Raw genomic sequence first — 7,380 nt, 5'->3', positions numbered from 1 at the left:
TATCAATAACTCATTCAAAGGCACTGTAATTTTACTCATTAAAATGTCAATATTCCATTCTTCATATCAATTAACTGATATCTTTTACAGGGAAATTAATGCAAATCGAACAGTGGTTGTCCAGCAAACGGCAGTAAGATTAAACTTATCAACTTTCAATAAAGTTATCACTTCTTATTATTCCAGGAAAAATAGTTTTTCTGCCATGAAACCATTATCCTGTCCTTTTAAAATTTAGGTTGACTGAAAAGTAGTAACAAATAAGCTTTGTAGCTAAGATCAAACAATTTCATTGACTTCGTAATGTGAGCATTTTAGATAGAAGCAATCATGAATATATATTGGATTTTAATATTGAACTAGTAATACATCAAACTACGATTCACACAGAGTAATTATGCGTATAACAATACAAACAGTAAAAACAAATACAATAACCAAACGAATAATACAAATAAGAGAAGCAAAGAGAGTGAAAGGGTGAGCGAGAGAAGGTGAGAGAGATAGAAGGATCTGAAGCAAGTTATATTCCAGCAAGATGGTAATTCCAGTATAATACATTTTACTGTAATTTCCTATGTATGAGTGGTTCGGTCAAAGCAAGACGGTTAAACAGAATACCAAGAAATGACAGGTAAAGGTAGGACGAAACATAAAGTTACATTCATATGCAGAATTTACACACATTTAAAGTTTGATTAACACACAATAAAAATGCAGATACTCCAATTTGATATGGAGGACATCTAAGCACAAAAAGGAAATACAGTCCATACACTTAGAATACATTTGCTTTCCTTGTTCCTTACAAGATTCCTAGCGAGCTGGCTTGTTCGTTTCTCCCAGTTGGGTACTAAAGTTTTACGACCTGACAGGAATTTAAAACCCCGCCCATGCTGGCACCCCGGCCGTCATACAGCTTGCAGAGAGTTTGATTTACCTGCATGAGTTCAGGGGCTAAAAGCTTTGGGTTTTTAGCCAAGGAATGTGCATTGTTTTAGATTCAACGAGTACCATGATTCATTAATGTCAGAACCAATGAATGAAATGAACTGCTCATACGCTACATATAAATAATATCTCACAGTGTAGGAGATCTCAAGTTTTGATAGCCTTGAGTGATGGAGAAACACACACCACACACACACTACTCCATACATATTAATTACAGATCAAAATAACAGTATAAAACTCAGCTGTGTAATAAATAGTGTGATTAAACAGATTTGAATGAAAGTCTACATAAGACAGACAATTTGGGTAAAAATATTGACAGTATAATAAATATTATTATTTGTCTTTCTTGAATGAGAATTTACCTTTATGACCAGTTTTTTTTTCTTTGACATTTTAAATCTCAGTCCAGTGATCCATCACACATTGTACTTTCTCTTTATTAAAGGGGTCACCGGATGCTACATGCACTTTTAACAGTTTCTTTGAACTGAAATGTGTGTTGGCAAGTGTGTACACACAACCACCCCATAATGATAAAAAATCCACCGGGTTTTTTTTTTTTTTTATCTCGTTAAATTAATTTCCTCCCCCTTTCCCAAATCGAGCCGATTACAGATGTCCTGTGTGGACATCACAAAAAACAGGCCCCTCACCACAATAATTTGATTGACAGTAGTGTTTCAGCACAGACTGGAACTGGCATCTAATCTTAGACCTGCCCTGAGTGACTGTTGGTCATCAGTCCGCCATTGTGTCACCGCTGGAGCAGATGTACACAAGAGAATGACTCCTAAGTGATTGAGGTGTTTTGTTGTTGGATGTAATAATGAACAATAGCAGTCGTCATTTACTCCCGACATCTGAGCCGCTGAAGTTGCCAATGGATTACGTTTTGTATCTGAAGGGAATGTGCCCCCCGATCTACACATACAAAGTGTCTGTGTTCGCGCCAACTCATTTGTGATCCAGTTTCGCCTAAAGGAAGAGTTTACTTAGAACATGGCTTTCATACTAGGTTGTTCGAAAAACATATTTTTCCAAGTATTTTACATTATTACAACACCTCTCTACTCAGTCTGGAATGAACGGCTGGAATAAGTTCCTGCATCAAAATGAAGGCCTGCCTTCTGAAATACGAAATGCGCTGTGATTGGTAAGATGCGCAAGTCTGTGTTGTGATTGGTAAGCTGCGCCAGTCTGTTGTTTGTGATTGGTGAGCTGCGCCAGTCTGCTGTTGTGATTGGCAGCACTCAGCGCCTGGTCGGGAAATTGTCATGGCCCTTACCATAGCCTTATACTTATATTTTATTATACTGTCAATATTTTTACCCAAAAATTTTTTAACTGCTGTGAGCTTCAGTGTAAATATTGTCATCAAAATCAAATCATTTTACCCGCGATTTAAAACCAGGATGATTGTAACCTAGTTCATCTGCCTTGGGAACACTAAGCGCGTCTCTGACATAGTGATAACACTCGTTGCCTTCTCCTAGTGCAGCTCAACCAGGTCTCGTCCCATTCGTCGATCTTTGTGCAATCACAAATCCCGGAAAATATGCTTTTTGTAGTCCAAACGAGTGTTCATTGTAGTTTTTGAGAAGTGATTTCTGTTAAATAAAATATCTCCTTTTGAATTGAGACTTTGAACTTTGTAACTTTGCAGATTTTTTTTTTATATGCCCAGACAAGCAACATTACAGACTAACTAAAGTTGAAAAATGAAAAAAAGCATAATGGCACCCTTTAATTACTCTTGCGAATCGCCTTTCCTAATAATGTGTTAATTAGCAAGTTTCACGATGAATGCGGCTTGAAATAAACAAGTCCCATCAGAGAGCGGCTCAGAAGAGAGGGCAGAGTCAAGCAGACTCATTAACATTTAAAGGTAAATGCTACAAAGTGGCTTGCTCTGAAAAGAGCGTTTTTTGACGGGGTAAAAAGGTTTTTTGTTTTTACACTGCCATTGAGAAATTTTTAACCATGTTACAGACCTTTTCATTAAGACCCTAAAGAATCATATCACCTTGTGGTAAATGGCATCTGATGACCCTTTAATGGATTCACAGCTGATCTGATTCTGATCTGAGAGAGTGAAGAGTGTGTGTCATTGTTCTCGCTACAGTGTTGAGAAATCTGTGGCGTCACAGATGAAGGTTGTTTCTGCTCTGACTTCAGTTCTGAGATCAAACCCCTCACACCTGAGAGAACTGGATCTGTCTCTGAATAATCTAGGAGACTCGGGAGTGAAGCGTCTCTGTGCTGTACTGAAGGATCCTCACTGTAAACTGGAGATACTGGGAAGTAGATATCATCTCTCTGATAGTCTCATGTTTGTCTTCAGTAAAAATATGTCCCTTTAATGGTAGATTCAATGTAAAATAAATGATAGATAGATAGATGGGCTGGTAGATAGATAGACGAACGAACAGGTGGGCGACTGGGATGAAAGGAAGGGATGGAACATTGTCTGTAGTTCTGGACTCAGGGCTGCTGTGGGTGCGGTTCGGTTGGACTGAGGTAAAATCGACCTGGACAAATCCAGCCGGATCCTGGCCTTTGAAGTTCCCCATATGAATGTTTTGCTTTGGGTTACAGGGCCTTTAGTGGAGGTAAAATAATAATAATAAATAGATATTACAAATTCGCGAGCAAAATACAACAAACAGCAATGCATTTGTGTCACATATAGAAATGCGCTTGACAGTAAAGCACTGATTTTTTGAGCTAGAATGCAGGAAATCTATTGATAAATAAATTCTGTAATAAACACCTCCACCTCGTGTGTCATTCCAAGCCTGTGTGACCGTTTCTTCTGTAGGAACACAACAGATATTTTGTAGAAGCGTTACCAAACCATTTTGGTTACCCTTGATTTCTGTATGGACAAAATTTCTTGAATTTCTGGAAATTATCTTCTTTATGTTCCGTACAGAAGAAAGAAATTCATACAGGTTTGAAATACCACGATGTTGAAAATGACAATTTTTCATTTTTTGGGTGAACTATCGGCTTTAGAACTTATTTACCAGTAATATTTAATATTTAGAAGTAGGCTAATAACAGTAACACATTTGTTTATAATAAATACATCTCTATGGTGCAGTTGTTAATAGCACGCAGTTCAGAATTACTATGGAAGCGGATTTTGCAAGTCTATGTTTTGGCATTTTCCAGCTGACCTTATCATGAAGTTTGTGGATTGTCGGTTCGTTTTCAGCCAGCATCACTACAGAAGCTTTTAATGTTCATATATCACACGACTGTAGAAATCATACCGTGTCACATCTGAATGGGATCAACACTTGTGTTGTTTATCACTTTATTATCAGGAGCGTAAGCACAGCACGTTCACTACGCCAGCGGCTTTGATCCACTTCTGCTTTTGGCGCTGCCATGCATCTATTGGCGTAGGGAATGTCCTTATGATACCCGATGGCCAGTACATCCCCTGCTCAGCCCCACTTAACTTCCAGTAGACTTCAAATAGAATCAAAATACCAGCTATAGTCCGACAATGCTTCAAGGTGTATCGAGATTTGAAATGTCAATGGTTTCAAACCACTAATATTGTCCATTATAACGCTCCTGCAGTATGAGCTGTTTTCCATGTCTCCTCAAAGACTGAAAGAGTAGGGAATCCCTCAGGCTGATTGCAGTGTATAGTAAAAATAATCGACCCCGTCCTCCCTCCTGTTGGTACGACCGAGCGGTAAGTCACGCAGTGTGAGCATGGTCACGAGATCCTTAAGGTCCGGTACACCTCACATTCAGCCGCCTCTTTCTCCCATCTCGTGCACAGCCGCATCTGCACAAAGCTTTCTCAAAAGTATACTCAACCGGAGTGATCGCGTACAGATGAGCTTCGACACATGCACCAGTACCCCATGGGGCGCACGGCCGTCCATGAGCACTCTTGAATGACCGAAAATAACATATCGTCAGACGGTGTATGGACGGCCTGGTATACTTTTGGCCTTTACGCAATCGGTAACCGGACGTTTTTTTTTGCCTTATTGCCACTTTCTGTTCTGGACTTATACAAACTGTATTGCAATGCATCATTTTTTCCAAATGTAATTTTATATGAAACATATGAAGTCTGTTAACTCCCGTTAACGACAGGGCCAGAGATGCTGAAGACGGACACACAGAGAAAATACTGTAGCAGGCAGATCACTCACTGTTCATGACGCCGCACAAACTATTGGAAATAAAATTCCTCAATATTGATTTTGGGGTTTGTATGAATGTGTTTCTGAGGGGAAGTTTCACCGTCTTCTGAAAAGCTTTACACAGGGTATAATTTCACAAAGCTTGCTCCGAACCTTCTGTTTTTTGCTTCAAGATTGGTTGTTATTATTAAATCAAATAAATGGTGTATGACTATTGCTATATAACCAAGTGATATGAAATATGGCAAATGATATGTATTATCTAGTCTAATAACTTAAATAACTGTAATTATACATTTAGGGTTAAACAAAGATTCGTCCTTATTTTTTCTTTTATGAAACAGATCAAAGAATTAACTAATTCTACTGTTTCTACATTCTGTGCAAGTTGCTCAAAAACCCAATGTATGCTCCAGCAAAAAAAAAAAATATTTTTTTTACTCATTCATTTAAAAATAACACATTTCAGAGCTGTAACAACAATACCAGGCTACCCGTGAAAACAGTGTATTTACTGCTGAAGGTGTATCATACCGTCAAAATCTCATACCGGGCCATGCCTAGTCCTCATACTCTGCTCGGCAGCATGTCTCTGTGGCAGATCGCAGTGAGGGCTGGAGTCCCCGAGTGAGTCAGTCGGTGGATGTTAAAAAGAAAACCAATTTGCATTCAAACAAAACGATGTAAACTACACATTCGAGTTAATCGATAAAATCGATTTATCGCCCAGCCCTACTTGCTTTCATATAATTTAAGTTAAAAAATAAATAAAATGCAGCCGCATTTAAATGCAGGTGTGTAAAATGTCAGAGTGCAAGATTTGTGCGGCGCGTGTGATGCTGAGTGTGATGTGCAGCATTTATTCTTATTTGTTTTATCTTTATTACAAATATTGTTTGGTTTTATTTTGGATAATTGCATGTAAAAAATAATTTACGTTGTAATGCATATGCAAAATGTGAATTAATATTCATATTTGTGTTTGTGCGAAAATTATTAATGCGCATTAATGACAGGGAGGCGCCCTCTCGATCACTTGAATTTTTTCCTGATAATGAATTTACTTAAAATTGTGGTGTCTCACACACATGAGAAATATATCTACAGAAAGCTTGAAATGTCTTTTAAACGAAAACTAAAGCATAATGTAATCTGTGAAGGTTGCATTTCTCTCTAAAGGTGCGTCCATGAGAGAGCCAACACTGTGAATTTCATCTTGCAGCTGACAAGAAAACATTTGTTTATTAATAAATAATTAAAATGTCTCGTTTTTCACAATTATTAAGCTACTTCTGCCTGTACTTTGTTGCAAAATGAATGCATGTGCTTGAACGCAGAATATATTAAGACTTGATTATGTAAATTTAATATAAACCTTTGATTAGTTGAATAATGACAAATGAACGACTAGTAACTAGAAAAATCTTACATGGGGGCTGACCATTTTTTAGATTGTATAATCAATAAGACGAGTCCTATCTAAACCTGCTCAGCAAGTTTGAAACCCTCATAAGACCCTGTCCATATGAAAGAACAAGAGATTCACACCTTTATCTCGACCCTCACAAGCTATACATAACAACCCCAAAAACCCCAGCCCCCTCCAGCTGAACTGAACTTGGTCTGTTTGCTGTGAGGAACGGTGTGTTGTCATGTTACTAGGTTGAAGCATGCCTGCACTCACATCAGCCGTTCTTTTTTTATTCATTATTTTCTCGCAGCTCATATTATTATTTTCACAAAACCATCATAATAAAAAATTATCAATTGATAATTAATCATTATTTTGCGAAAATCATTGTTATTTGTGATCGTAGTGTTTGCGGAAGGCTTTAAGACCAAGCAGAATCCTCCATCAGCTGCTCCCGCCTCACAGCGCGGGGGACTCGCGCTAACTGACCCAACATTTAGCAAGTCAGGAAAACATTCAGTCTGCCTGAAGGAATAAGTATTTCATTGTAAGTTAATGCTGTTGAATAGAGAGTTAAATAGAAAGAGAGAGAGAGAGAGAGAGAGAGAGAGGCTTAACAAAATCTTTATTAGACCTTTCTCCTTTTACATCAATACAATTTTCTTACAAAAAATTCCATGTCATAAATCACATTCCTATTTCTATCTACACATTTAAAACCAACATTTCATATTCTCCAATTTGACAAAGTACTCCCCCTACCGACCACATTTCAGAAAACATTACAATGTCACTGACCAATGAGGTGTACCACATGTCTGTTCGTAGCTACATCACCTA

This window comes from Cyprinus carpio, unplaced genomic scaffold, assembly GCF_018340385.1.
Source record: "Cyprinus carpio isolate SPL01 unplaced genomic scaffold, ASM1834038v1 S000006651, whole genome shotgun sequence".
Lineage (NCBI taxonomy): Eukaryota > Metazoa > Chordata > Actinopteri > Cypriniformes > Cyprinidae > Cyprinus > Cyprinus carpio.
This window is presented reverse-complemented; position numbering follows the sequence as displayed.